This window comes from Colobus angolensis, unplaced genomic scaffold (genome assembly GCF_000951035.1).
Source record: "Colobus angolensis palliatus isolate OR3802 unplaced genomic scaffold, Cang.pa_1.0 Scaffold14, whole genome shotgun sequence".
NCBI classification, from domain to species: domain Eukaryota; kingdom Metazoa; phylum Chordata; class Mammalia; order Primates; family Cercopithecidae; genus Colobus; species Colobus angolensis.
This window is the reverse complement of record NW_012114488.1, coordinates 17443284-17456604: the sequence shown is the minus strand read 5'-3', so window position 1 is coordinate 17456604 and position 13321 is coordinate 17443284. Positions and strand designations below refer to the sequence as shown.

The 13321-nt window shown below is 42.4% G+C and overlaps 1 protein-coding gene across 1 annotated transcript in view; it reads left to right on the top strand.

Moving 5' to 3' along the window:
* Positions 1–13321, top strand: part of FYN (FYN proto-oncogene, Src family tyrosine kinase) — a 195262-nt gene that overhangs the window by 73692 nt on the left and 108249 nt on the right. The window contains exon 3 of the mRNA XM_011935022.1: positions 2012–2081. The gene's annotated coding sequence lies outside the window, so the exon portion shown is untranslated. The remainder of the gene's footprint in view (positions 1–2011; positions 2082–13321) is intronic.

Here is a 13321-nt window from a genome sequence, read left to right as displayed (position 1 = left end):
AATGCTTAGGTGTCCCATCTACATGTTTAGGACCTCACAGGCTGCCAAGCAGCAAGGAGATAATATTAATGATTAGCTGAGCTCATGTGGGACAAGCAGATTGCGCCATTACCTGTGGATGGACTCGACAGTCCTGGTCCTGATGAGCGCCTCCCTGCTGTCCTGCGATAAGGCAAGGCATTACTAGCCGTGGAAGGAATTTTAAAATAGGGAAAAAGCTAGTACCTTCCCTGACAAATTAAAAGGCTGACTTTAAAAGTAGTACATTTATTTAAAGTACCTATATGAAATAAAGTATTTTTAAAAAGAGAAAAATAAAGTGGCATAAGATAATACTGAGTTGGGAAAATCAAAGTAGAAAACACAATGGGAATGAAGCTAAGCCTGAAAGCTGGGTCCATGCATGTAATTCAGGGGACCAATGAAGTTGGATGGGGAAAAACATGATCTCATCATTGTCTCTAACCCTTATCTGAAATTGTACATTTCCTAATATTATGAAAGTAGCATTAGCTATTTGGCCTTCATAGAAATTATGAATATTCCACAGAGGAGCTAAGTTGTTACACTTATTTAATGTTAATTAATTTAAATTTAAATAGCCAGATGTGGCTAGTGGCTACAGTATTGGTCAAGGCAGGCCTAGTGCCTAATAATAAATTCCATGTTTTTTTTTTATAAAAGAAATTATGAATATTTTCATACTATATTACAGTTATAGATATTCTGAGGTATCATTTATGCCTAATAGTACTTCAAAATTACAGTGTATTAGACTTCTTGAAAATTATTTAAGTATTGAAAGATGCTCATAACAATTTTGTCAAATATTTTGCTAACCGTATAACAGTATACTGTTTTTGACTCCTGTGCATTTCATATATTAGTTTCAAGCATTTGTAAACATCATTCTGAGAAAGATGTCTTTAGACTGCCGTAGCACAAAAGGTAAAGAGCCCCTGCCTTTGACAATGGCCAGCCTCCTACCAGAGAATGGATGGCCTACCTAGAGGCTTAGAGGCAGGACAGGCCTCTGGGCACTACAGCATTTGATAGGATAATGTGGAAAAGCTGGGGTGAGCTTGAGTGCCTGGCTAACATGACTCAACAGGTAAATTTGCAGGTCATAGGAGGTGGTGGAAGGTCCATCCATTGAGGAAGGACAGGCTGCATAGGTTGTGTTTAGAAAGGATGCCTTGTACAGCCATGAGAGTTGGATGGGAAGGAAAGAAACTGGAGGCCAAGAGACCAGTGTATGCCAGGCATGATGCTGACCAGATGGAGGGTAACGTTGAGAATAGGGAGAAGCAATGTGTTCCCAGCACCACTGTGGAACTCTTGTGGGGCTGGACTGAGCCAGGGTGTGCAGTAGAGGTGAAGAAGGCTGTGTTAGTTTACAGGCCTGAGGGACTGGGAGAATGATGATAACAGCTCAGGCTTACTGGGTGTTTACTGTGTGCTAGAGGCTGTTATAAGCCCTTCTATGTCATGTATATATGTTCTTTAATTGACATCGTTCAATCCTCATAGCAACTCTATGAGGTCAGTACAGTAATCCCTGTTTTACACATAATAAAGCCTAGAAAAGAAAGGTTAGGAAAACTGTCCAGGGTCTCACAGCTAGCTGGCAAGAAGGGAGGATATTACTGGAAAAAAGGAAAAGAGGAATTGGTTTGGGGGAATATGTTATATTATAGTTCAACTGTAGATATTTTTCCATCGTTCTCTTCAAATATTTCAAAGGGCTAAACATTCAGATATTTATAAGCATAGTTTCTGGTATATTTCATTGCCTAGTATTTAAATTTTTATTAGTGAATACTGAGATAATTTGTAGATTGGTTTCATCTTACTGGGAAAAACAGAGAAAACTGGTAGGTGGGATTCAGTACATTGATGGGTGCCCAAAGCAGAGGAAGAGGCTGCAGTTTACAGAAGAGAAACATAATATGTATTCAGTTATTTGTGTTTAATGATGTGGTTTTTCTTTTGTTGTGGTATTGTTTTTCAGGACCAGTCCTGCCGCTGTTGTAGAAGACATGTGGTGTATATAAAGTTTGTGATCGTTGGTGGAAATTTTGGTAAGTGTTGCTGCATTTACTTCTAATGCCTCTTGCTGTAAAATGGTGCTTATGAAGGGAAATTGTTGCCTTGTTCTGTGCATCTTTTACTTCTGCACTAAACTCAGGCAGAATGGAGTTCTATAATTAAATGTGACATTGAATTGATGTTTTCTGACAGTGTGATACTTTTTCTTGTTATTGCTGATAGTATTAAGCAATATGGGGTTTTCTAAAACATAGTAAGTCTAGATTTAGAAAAGTTTCTGGATGCCGGTTAAAGAATACCCTTGACAGTTTATGTGCTAAGCCAGCCATATAATATAAGAGTAATAAACCTGCAGACCCAAAGAATAAAAGTCTCCAAAGCAGAGAGATCCATGTGACCCATATATTAAAAGAAAGAGAAGCAGGCAGCTTAGGAAATGGGAAATTAAAGGAAGCTACAAGTCCAGCTTGCCTGGGAGCCAACCCACAGCCAGCATAACAGTGGTCTTGAGAGACCAAGAACATTCAATTCAGCGACCACCCAGACCTTGCTAGCAAGGTAAGAGGACAGTTTTTGTGATCAGGAGACCTGGGTTAAAATGTAAGTTCTATACCTACTGGTTGTTAGATAACCTCTCTGAGCCTGTTTCTTCTTCTGTAAAATGAGGCTTATCATGTTACCTACCTCGTAGAGTTGTTGTGAGAATAAAAAGAGGTAGGTAGTGCTGGAGCATAGTAAGTGCTCAATAAAGCCAGTCATTCTTAGGAATGGAGCAGCCTTGTTTGGAGACTGGACATTTCCCATCGAAGTCAAGCTACCAAGAGGCATATTTATCTTCCAGCAGGAAGGCTGCTAGGGATGGGCTGGTTACATCCCTTTGATGTTACTAGAGCATCCCAGCTACTCACCATAACCCATCCTCTAAAATTTACTTCATAAGAACCTGTGGGAACCCCTGCAACATTTACCACCTTTTCCAACCCTGGAGACCCATTCTTAGACAAGTTTGGCTAACTAATTCCCTTCCTGCCACCTTCATAACCAGGGAGGTCACCTTGTTTGAGCTCTGTTCATTTTTGGAGTTAATGTCATTTTAAATCACATTTATGAGGAAAGAAGGGTGGGGATAGATGACACCATTGGTTGGACCTCAATTGCCATGTTTAAGCTTTCGTTTCCAAACCTTTCTTTTGATTTTACGTTTTTGTCTATGCTTATTACGTAGCCTTCACAGGGATCAGATTGCTGCGCTGAAATTTTTGAGCTTTGACTAAAAGAATTTGGCTTTTGGGTGGGGCCTTTACCTGTGGTTGGGAGACTCAGCTGTGGCATTGCAGATGGGCCAGTGTTTAAGGTCAGATGTCTGTAAGTGACTGTGCTCCCATTTCATGGAATCAAAGAGAGGGACATGGCTTCAAGAGTTGTCTGGCCCAATCCCTTGCTAGCAAAAAAAAAAAAACAGTATTCTACTGATCCCTGACAAGGGAATTCAAATTCTTCCAGAGATAAGGAGCTTCCTGTTGCACAGGGTACCTTGGTTCCATTAAAAGGACAATTAGGGCCTACAGGGAAACCGTTGTGGGGAGGGGAGGTATAGTTGTTCTGTCTCTTAGTTCTGGTGGTATTTATGCAGTTGTATGCTTTGGTGAAAACTCACAGAACTGTACACTAGAAAGGGTGAGTTCTCCTGAATGTAATTAGACCTGAATTTTAAAAATGGAAGAAAAACCCAGCATTTAAAAATTGAACAATTAGCCCAGCTTGTTAAAAAGAAAGTGAGGAGGCCGGGTGCGGTGGCTCACGCCTGTAATCCCAGCACTTTGGGAAGCTGAGGAGGGCAGATCACAAGGTCAGCAGATCAAGACCATCCTGGCCAACATGATAAAACCCCATCTCTACTAAAAATACAAATCTAGGAGGCGGAGGTTGCATTAAGCCGAGATTGCGCCACTTTACTCCAGCCTGGGTGACACAGCGAGACTCCATCTCAAAAAAAAAAAAGAAAAAAGGAAAAAAGAAAGTGAGGAATGCAAAGGAGAGAGGGAGGAGGGAAGAAAGGAAAGCCATCCAGTCCTTACATTGAACTATTAATACAGTATATGTGCTCCATGGGACAGGGACTTGGTCTTGTTCCTTTCTGGAGTCTTGATGCCTGGATAGTGCCTGGCACATAGAAGGCAGAAATGTGTTAAGTATTTATTGAATCACCTGTTGCTCCTAATCACCTTCAAAGTAAGTCCACTCACTTTCTAACGCTCCAGCCCACCAAATATCTGAAGACACTGTCCTTCCTCATTCGTCTTCTCTTCTCTGGATGAACTTACCATCTCCCAGGCCTGGCCTCTTTGTCCTCTGAGGCTATTTTCATACCCCTCTCCATCTGGCAGAGCTCCTTGAGGAGGCATCTGCTTCCCCACACCTCTCCTGTGCACCTAGACCAGCAGTAGACACGCTGACCCACAGGTATGGCCTACGAGGAGCACAGAGGGTGCTTGCTTCTGCGGATGCTGTTCATAGACACCCAATCCTCTTCCTTTCACAATCAGTATGAAGTGTCTAGTAATGGATCATAAGGGATTTATTTAACGCAGTCTTCTAAGAAAGGAGCTCCTAAAAGGAGGGAGGGTACGCAGTGCAAGAAAGAGCTCAGGCGTAGCTCATCCTCTTATAGGCCTTGTCTGAAATGGAGCCAGGTCCTGGCACCCTCAGCCTGAGGCAGCATAGTGCTGTTGATAAATCTTTAGAGGCAGTACTGTGTCACAGAATCCGATTCCTCGTTACAAGTCACAGGAAGTTTGAAATTCTTCCAGCTAAACTTGTGAGTACCTTGAAAAGCCTATGTTTGTTTCTTCTGGCCATGCCAAGAAGTGATATATAAACACATAAATACATATAGAGAGAGCAGTGGTTTTCAACTGGGGTTAGTTCTGCTGCCTCAGAGGACGTTTGGTAATATCTGAAGCCATTTTGGGTTGTCACAATTAGGGGAGGGAAAAGGGTGTGTGCTAGTGGCATCGAGTGGGTGGAGGCCAGGGATACTGCTCAGTGTCTTAAAATATATCTCATAGATCAGCAGCGCACACTCGCGCACACATGCAGAACAGTCGGGCCCGAAATCTCAGTAATGCCAAGCTGAGAAACTCTGAGATTATAAGTAATTTTTTAAGAGTAAATGTTTAAAGTACTTATTATTTTGAAGGTTTAAAAATTGAAATATCTTAATGTTTGATTATATGTAAATACACAGCTAAAAAACTTAAAGAAATTTGTTCAGAAAATCATCTGATTTTCTGGAAAGGCTGCCAAGAGGCTATCCCTTCTATTACCCCTGACTCCAAGCAAAAAATGACCTAAATGAATTCAGACAGACAGATGGGCCTCTGACGGCTGATACAGAATGATGGTCAACTAAAGATAAAAGCAAGACTCACACAACATGATCCCAGCATTTACACAAAAGAGATTGTCTCGTATTTTAAATTTCAACCCCAACTTCTTCAGATGTGTTAGTCATTCGATGACCTCTAAGATTAAACGGTATTTCAATCTGGGCTAGTCCTTCTTTTTGAATCAAGGCGGTTCTGGTGTGATGAAAATGTGCTTAGGGAGGAGAGCGATCTCATTACAGATGATTGAGATTGAGTATTTTGGTACACAGAGCTGTTTATTTGCATCAGTTTGCTAGTGACACCACAATCTGGTTTAAATGTGAGTCGCTGAGAGCTTTTGTAGCCCAATATGGCTACATTTGCTGAAGCAGGGAGATTAAAGCAACATATGTCAATTTATGATATAGGACAACCCACTGCAAAAGACTTTACCTAATTATAGGGCCTATTTTGGGAAGGTAATGGTGCTTTTCGTGAAGTATATTTTGGGATGCACTCACCCGGCTTCTAGGCCAGTCATATCTTCCCAGAAAGGGTGTGGTGTGTGCTTGTGGACATAAATATTTTCTTACCAAAAGCTGTGGTGTAATATTCTTTCAGCTTTACTACCCTTCATTTTTCTTTTTCTGATTGTCTTTCCTTTTGCAAGAATGCTATGAAAATGTACTCTGGAAAGCCAGGGAAGAGGAAGATGAAAGATCTCATTTCAGATGGCCAAGTCCAGAGATACAGAGACTTTATCAGTCTACTGTTTTTAAGATGAATGGGATTTGGAGGCATTCAGGAACATTGACTAATAAGCAGAGTTGAGGGAGGTGAAAAATACAGCGTGTTGGCACTAGATATTTTTATGTAAGTATCTGTGGGAACACTATCCCTTTGCAACCCAGTGTGTCCCAGCCAGCACTGCTCCTGCTCCCCTGCAACCCCTGAGTGATCCTCAGGGGCCGTTTCCATGCCTTTGCTGTTGGCTTGTGACCCAGGGTAGGTATCTGCTTTTACTGTTGTTCTTTAAGACTGTGTCTTTCACCTGCTCTACCTCCTCCATCCCAGCCTTTAACTTCTCTGTTAATACCTGAGACTTTTGGCCTTCAAGGAGAGGTCAGAACTTTCTGTCCGGTCAGCAAAATAAAATTAGCTTATTTACACAATGTGTGTACAGCGGGAGGAGAAGCCAAGATAAAGAGTGAAAACGGACAATTTTGTAACCCAAAATCCAACCAGACCTAGGGACTGGAGAAACACTTTTACCTAAATTCCGAGTCACGAAGGCCACAACGTGAGAGCAAGAATAGCCCATGGGAGGAGTTAAAGGCGGAGGCTCCCACCGGAGAGCCCTCTGGAGAGGTGTCCCTGAGTCTCCCTGAGCAGCCTGTGGGCCCCTTCCTCAGAACTGGCCTAAGAGCTCATTAAACACACAGATCCTGGCCCACCCCAGACTGGTAGAATCAGACAGAATCCCTGTGGTGGGTGTGTGACTTTATTCTTCACAGCCTCTTCAGGCGGTGCTTATGCACACGAAATTGTGAGAATCCCTGTTCCAGTCTCCATTGTCAACTTTTCTTCAGGGCTTACGATTCCATCTGAGGTTGTATGCAGCAGTCTGCCCCCCCCTTTAAGACTGATTCCCTGCCATAGCATCACTCACATGTTTAAAGAACAGATCCCTAAAGCACATCATTTTGAAAATCGGCCCTGGGCATAGGAGGGTAGGGTGTCATCTTCTGTGTTACTGTATCATCTTGGCTCCTAAAGTAATTTCCATAGTCATTGTATCACTTGCTCACTAAGAGAAGTCTCATTTTCATTCCAGGTTAGTTTTGGCAACATTCTAAACCAGATTCCTCGAAGCTGCTTTGCGGGAGGCCGCCCTGTTCCTCTGCTACAATCATCCAAGTATTTGCCATCTGCTTTCACTCTAAAATTCACACTATGCTGTCGTTTTTATCTGTAGCAATACTTATAAATCAAAACTTCCCACTTATTAAGGGGAAGCATTTTCAGAACAAGTAGCTGTCACGTATCCTAGTGCATGACTAGAGAGAGAAGACTGTAATAGTTCCCACCTGGGATCCAGGTGGTTGGTCCCAACCCCCAGCCCTTCCTCTGATGTCAGGCTGCCTGTGCAGATGCGTATTAGGTTATCGTTTGTATAGCTCATTTAAGTTTGTAAACAGCTAGCTGGGCACAGTGGCGCACGCCTGTAATCCCAGCACTTTGGGAGGCTGAGGCAGGTGGATCACTTGAGGTCAGGAATTCGAGACCAGCCTGGCCAACATGGTGAAACCCCGTCTCTACTAAAAATACAAAAATTAGCTGGACGTGGTGGTGCACGCCTATAATTCCAGCTACTCAGGAGGCTGAGGCAGGGGAGTCACTTGAACCTGGGAGGCAGAGGTTGCAGTGAGCGAGATCACGCCACTGCACTCCAGCCGGGGTGACAGAGCAAGACTGCATCTCAAAAATTAAGGGGACTGCATCCCCTTAATGGGGGGAGGGGGGAAGCTGCAGCACAATTGATCTTCCGAAACCACTTCCTAGGCATTGTAATCAATGTTATCACCCATTGGAGGCTCAGAGAATTTAGCTGATGTCTAAGGCAGGAGGCATTTGGGAATGTGTGTGGGAGATGGGGAGGGGTTTGTTGTTGTCCTCACAAGGACTGGGAGGTGCCATTGGCACATGATGCAAGAGAAAGTGGGGCAGGGATGGTAAATGTCCTGCAGTGCCTGGAACAGTCCTGCCCAGTGAAGAACTGTCCCTAACTCAGTGTTCATAGCACCCCTGTTGAGAAACACTGCTCTGAGGTTGTACTAGAATGCAGTAGAGCTGGGTGCACACCCGCACTATCTGCATCCAGATCCTTTATAGCCCTCTGTGTGTTAAAGGCATCACAGAATTAATTTCCACCTCGTTGGGAGCTCTCACTCCCTGAAAGTTGAATCCAGAGTGGCTATTCTGCAGGTCATGCAATTGCTGCCCCAGGCATCAGAACTCAGGCATGACACACTCCATATGGAAATAGACTCTCTGAAACGCCGGTGGCCTGGCTGGCCAGCATGTTGTGTTGTACCTGTCCTACCTCCGTGAGTGTCCAGTGCAGGTGTGAGAGAGAGTACTGTCTTTGGAAAAGATGAGAGCCCAGTAGGATGCTCTGCCCATAGCCTCGCATCCACCTGACTTAAAACCATCCTGATAGCAAAGTAGGTGTTGATTTCACAAGTTTTTGATTTGTTATCTTCAACTTCATACCTACCTGGTGAACCCTTACAGGAGCTGTTGGAGTTTTGTTTAAAGTTTAGTTTTGATGTCAGCCAGCAAGGGAGCTGAGACAGTGGCTACATCAGTTTGATGAGCACACAATGAAATTTATTAAATTGGTAAAAATAAAACCATATTGAATGAAAAGGAACCCAGGGCAACTGACCTGAATATAGATGTTGAAGGGATTCTAAAAGAGGGAGAGAGGGAGTAGTGATATTATCTCATCTTTTTTTCTTTCCTGTTTTGTATTTCTCCCTCTCCCTCTCCTTTTCCCTCTTCCCCTCTCCCTCTCCCCCTTTCCCTTTCCCTCTCCCTCTCTCCCTTTCCCTCTCCTGCTACCTCTCCCCCTCTCCCTCCCTCTCCCTCTCCTTTTCCCTCTCTCCCCTCTCTCTCTCCCTCCCACTCTCTCCCTTTCCCTTTCCCTCTCCCTCTTCCTCTCCCCCCTCTCTCCCTCCCTCCCCCTCCTCCTCTCCCTCCTCCTCTGCCTCTCTCTTTCCCTCTCCTTCCCCCTCCCCCTCTCTCTTTCCCTCTCCTTCCCCCTCCCCCTCTCTCTTTCCCTCTTTCCCTCTCCTCTCCCAGTTTCTTTCCTAACTTTTTATTTTGGAAAATTTCGAACTTGCTGGTTGGGAGAATTATAAAACAAATTTCCAACTTGCTGGTTGGGAGAATTATAAAATAAACACTTTATATCCTCTGCCTAAATTCACCATTTGTTCTACATTTGCAACATTTGCTTTGTTCCCTCTTCTAACTATATATATAAATTATACATATTATATAAAATTTTGCTGAACCATTTAAAAGTACCAAACATGTTGACACTTTACCTGTAAATATTTCACCACCCATCCTCTGAGAATAAGGATTTTTTTTATATAACCATACTATAGTACTATTTCCACATCTTAAAAATTTAATAATAATTTTATATTATCTAGTATTAATTCATATTCAAATTCCCAAACAATATTTTATAACTTACCTCCCCACCCCCACCCCGAACTCTAGTAACCAATCAAATACACTTGATGAATTTGGTTGGTAACTTTTCTTTCATTTATCATATAACTTTAAATATTTCACCACCCATCCTCTGAGAATAAGGATTTTTTTTATATAACCATACTATAGTACTATTTCCACATCTTAAAAATTTAATAATAATTTTATATTATCTAGTATTAATTCATATTCAAATTCCCAAACAATATTTTATAACTTACCTCCCCACCCCCACCCCGAAATCTAGTAACCAATCAAATACACTTGATGAATTTGGTTGGTAACTTTTCTTTCATTTATCATATAACTTTAAACAATGACTTTTTGAAAAGTTCAAGTTCATTGCCTTACACTCTGGGCTTGTCTGCTTCTTCACAGCATTGTTTAGCATGCTCTTCTCTTCCTAAAATTGGTTAGATCTAGAGGCTTGTTATTAAGTGGAGGTTAAACATCTTTGCCAAGGATACTTTATAAGTGATGTCATTCACCTGATATTACATCACATCGGGGGCAGAAGTCACCTTGTTCCACCATCCTCAGTGCTAAGTTTCATCTCTTGGGTAAGATGGTAACCAGACCTAACCAATGTCAAGGTGCACCTTGAGTTAATAAATCATCTGTAGGCTGATACGTGGGTCATTTGTGAACATCCTGCTCCAACCTTCGTTTCATCCAGTGGCTTCAGTAATCGTGGATAATCCTCACCGGATTCAGTTATTACTTTGAAATATTGTCTGATACTTTTTACTCTTACCTTTCTCTTCCTGAATTATTTGTAGTGTATGACCTAGGCCTTCATATTTTGCAGTGATGGTTTTCTAGCCATTTCCTTGGTGGTCACCTGGATTTTGCTGTGATTAGGCTAAACTTTTTTTTTCTTGCCTTTGGGATAAGAAGGAATAACTTTAGCAAAGCATTTACTGCATGCTGGGGGTACCACACAGGCTCCTCACATGTAGAACATTTTTCACTTTCTTCCCACATTACAGCTTAGACTAGTGAAGTGACTTGCCCAGGGTCACCCAGACTCTATGGGAGAGCTAAGATCGAACCATATCTATCAGGTTTAGAGCCAGGATTTTTCAATAATTCCATGTTCCCTCTCATCCCTTCTGGCCGTGCCTCCCCCGCAGCCCCCCCTCCCACCCACTACAGTTCTTGCCTCAGGCCACAAGTGCCTGCCTGACTGAGTAGGTCCCTAAACAAGGAAAGTCAGCCAGGAGACTACAGCTGGAGAAGCACAAACTAGGCACATCTAAAGGGCAGGTGCTGCTGGACCTCAGACAAGCCGTGCCCAACTGGAAACCGGCATCTTTATGTTAATCATTCCAACTTTTCAATGGCGGTGACTGATTCAGATACGTGAAACTCATCAGCCCAGTTGCCAATTTTCAGCACCAGCACTACTGCTGGCTGAGGCAGCCTTGGGTAGGCCAAGGCTTTGTTTATAAATGGATTTTCATTGTCATTTGTGTGTGTGTGTATGTTTTTAATATCCTCTTTTACACAGAAATTAATATGCTTGGGAAGTGATCCTGTTTTGATTTGGGGGATGTTTGATTTTTTTGAAGAGGGGGAAAGTTGGGTTTCATAGAAGTGTTATTTAACTGAATTGCTTAATAGGCCAAGGTGTTATTATACAATCTTGGATTTTTTAATTGGGTAAGTTAACAGTACAGTAGTAGGTATTTCATATGTAAGTTTAAAAGAATGCAAATACATTTCCCTCTGCATATCTTCTGTAGGATTTTGCTTTTTAGATTTGTTCTGACTCCTTCAGAAGGGTGTGACATCTGTTGTTCCCATCTTGCACTCTGTTCTTTGTGTGTCTTTAACTGTGTTAACATGTCACAGGAACTCTGTCAGGTCGGTCCCTGAGAGGGACTGAAGCAGAACTAATGGACAAATAGAAGTGCCTCTCCAGATGGGTCCTGGCAGAGGCTAAAGATCTCTGTTGGTCATTCTACTTGTTTTAACCAGAATTATTCTTGAGTTTGGAGTGACCGGAAATGGTGCAGGTAAAGAGCTTCTCTAGACTTACTTCATCATGCAAGAATTTGGTCCTGTATCTCATTGTACGCATTAACCACCTGAAGCACAGAGAGGTTGAGGAGGACCCAGGTAAACCTTGCTATGGTTTGTCCCCACCAAATCTCATGCCGAAATTTGACCCCCAGTGTGGCAGTGTTGGGAGGTATTTGGGTCATGGGCAGCTGGATACCATTCTTGTGATAGAGAGTTCTCGTGCTCCCGAGACTGGATTAGATCTCGAGGAAATGGTTAGGGTTCTTCCAAAGTAAAGACACCCCTCCTAGGTTTGGCCTCTTCACACGTATCTGCCGTGTTTTGACCCAGCACATGGCCCTCCTGAGAAGCTGAGCAGATGCCAGCGCTATGCTACTTGAACTTGCCAGCCTACAGAATCATGAGCTAAATAAACCTCTCATCTTAATGAATTACCCAGTCACAGGTATATAAGAACACAAAATAAAGTAGGACAGACTTGATTAGCTTGGCTCTTGTGTGTTCCTCATACTAAGCTAAAGTTTTCAGTCTATAAGCAGTCACCGTAATGCTTTACCCTGACCTGTCACCCACAATGTTTCTTCCCATCTGAACCACCCCAGCTTCCCACCATCAGCCACATTTAACAAGTGAAGAAGTAAAGGTCTGAATCAGCACTGTCCACTAGAAACCAAAGCCAGGCAGCATGTACAATTTAAAGCTATCTAGAATCCAGGTTAGAAGAAAGTAGAAAGAAATGAGTGAAATTAAACTTCATATTTTGTTTAACCCAATATATGTCCAAAATATTATCATTTACATACTGTCAATATGTTAAATTATTGAGATATTTTTGTACTAAGTCTTTGAAATTTCGTGTGTAGTTTATATTTATAGCATATCTCAATTTGGACAAGCCACTTGAAATGTGCCCAGTGTGGCTGCGGGCCATGGGGTTGGGCAGCACAGCAGTATGGAGGACGTAGTGCGGGGCGGTCCAGCGGTACGGAGGACATAGTCCAAGGTCACACCCAGCTAGTTCTGTAATTTAAATCTCAAGAGAAACTTGATCTGCTTTTTTGCCCTCCCCCCATCTGAAACCACGTATTCCTGTCCTCTTTGTGCCATTTTCCCCCTCTCCAGCTAACTGTAATTACAGAGAGATGCTTGGTTTGGTCATGACTGCTAGCTCAGCAGTTTTCTACCAGTCCTGGCAGCTGGTGAGACCAACATACGCTGCCTGTAAATGATAGTGTAAAGCATACTTTTAAATTTCTCCACAGCAGAGTTTCCATAATTTTCCTTCTCTTAGAAGTAATTCACTGGCATTTTTCAAAGCCAGGGTGTTTTGTTTTGTTTTGTTTTGTTTTTTTAATTCATTCTTTCTTAAAGTCCCATCTTAATCAATGGATTTGTAAAATATTTACTAGCTAGTTATCTCCCCAGGACCTCAGCAGAACAAGTTTATGTCTGTTTTTTAGACCAGTTATACGTCTGTTTTGATTAACAGTGGTTAGGTTTCTTTTTTCCAACGAGTCAAATAGTCTCCCAATATGTCGGTCCCATTTTGAGTATTATTCACAATGAAATATCGGTAAAGGTTAGATTCCATT